Below are 1,329 nucleotides of genomic sequence, written 5' to 3' on the forward strand. Positions count from 1 at the left end.
TAGTGGCCATAATTTTGTCATTGATGGAGGATTTACCGTTGCAAATACCAGCTTTGGTATATTCGACCAGTGAAAGTCCTGCACCCCAATGAAGGGTTCTAAATTATGTATTCTGTTTGGCACTTCGATCGTTCACCCAGTTTTTAAATTAATATATATCAAATCCAGTGAAAAGTCTGTGATGTATGATATAGAGTTAGGGCTATTATTGATGTACTATTTCTCTTCAAAAATTTCTATGAATTGTTGATAATATTGTTTTGATGAATATTGTAGTGTTGAGTCTGTTGACTAGGAATTGTGGAACCGATCTCATGCACCAGCCCTAGAATCAACTAGTAATTATCAGTGCTTACTCTAGTAATATAAAATAAAAGGATAGCAGAAAATTTTTCTAGCTATTCTAGTAATTTGTTTGTCAATGAGAGTTGGTCAATTCAGTTGCATACAAGTATGGGGCATTCAAATACCTTAAGGAGAGTATTCTTATACGATTCAACTCTACACTTTTAAAGGACTTCTGTTTACAATTCTGCATATTCGTATTGACTTGTACGTGATACTCTCCTTCTTCATTTAATAATATTTAACTGAGGAATTTGTCAAAGTCTTATACCTATTGCCATATTCTGTTTCTTATACTATATGATTCATTTCCTTCCTTTGTTCACCAGGAAGCACCCAGATCATTTCTACAAACTCTTCAAAAAATCTACAAAATCTTTTGGAGAAAACAAAAATTAACTGATGGGATTCCGAAGATGGGAAATTAAGTATGGAAATTGTTGGATTAAAATTGGGTTTTTAGAAAACAAAACATAGAAATCAAAATGGGCAAATCCAGAAAGACGATTTCCCAACCCAAGGTAAGAACAAATACTCACAAGGAGTAAAATTGTGCTAAAACTACTCCAAACCAGGAATCTCCCATTGCAAGGACCAATATTTCCTTGATAGAGCCATTGGTGCTGTTTCTAGTATCACTTGTAATCTTCTTGACTGATTCTTAGGGAAAGGATTTTATTGACTTTCACATAGCTGAAAGCTCTTCTTTGAATTGTTTACAGGATAAAAAAAAAAGGGAGTAGAAGGATCCTAATGTTTTGCGAAAATTGAATTTTCTTCTTCTTTTGCAAAAATCTCCTTCCCTAATCTCTTCTCCTTTCTTCTTCGTTTCAAGATTTTTTGGGTTAGCTCCGGATGTTTACTTGACTGGATGGTTGTTTTGGGGTTTGAAAAAGGGATTTGATTCACAGTCATTGGATTTATAATAGACACATGTCGCGCGTAGGTAAGGAATTGATAGAAAATTGATGAATAAAGAATTAA

The sequence above is a fragment of the Macadamia integrifolia genome, chromosome 14 (assembly GCF_013358625.1).
Source record: "Macadamia integrifolia cultivar HAES 741 chromosome 14, SCU_Mint_v3, whole genome shotgun sequence".
Classification (NCBI taxonomy): domain Eukaryota; kingdom Viridiplantae; phylum Streptophyta; class Magnoliopsida; order Proteales; family Proteaceae; genus Macadamia; species Macadamia integrifolia.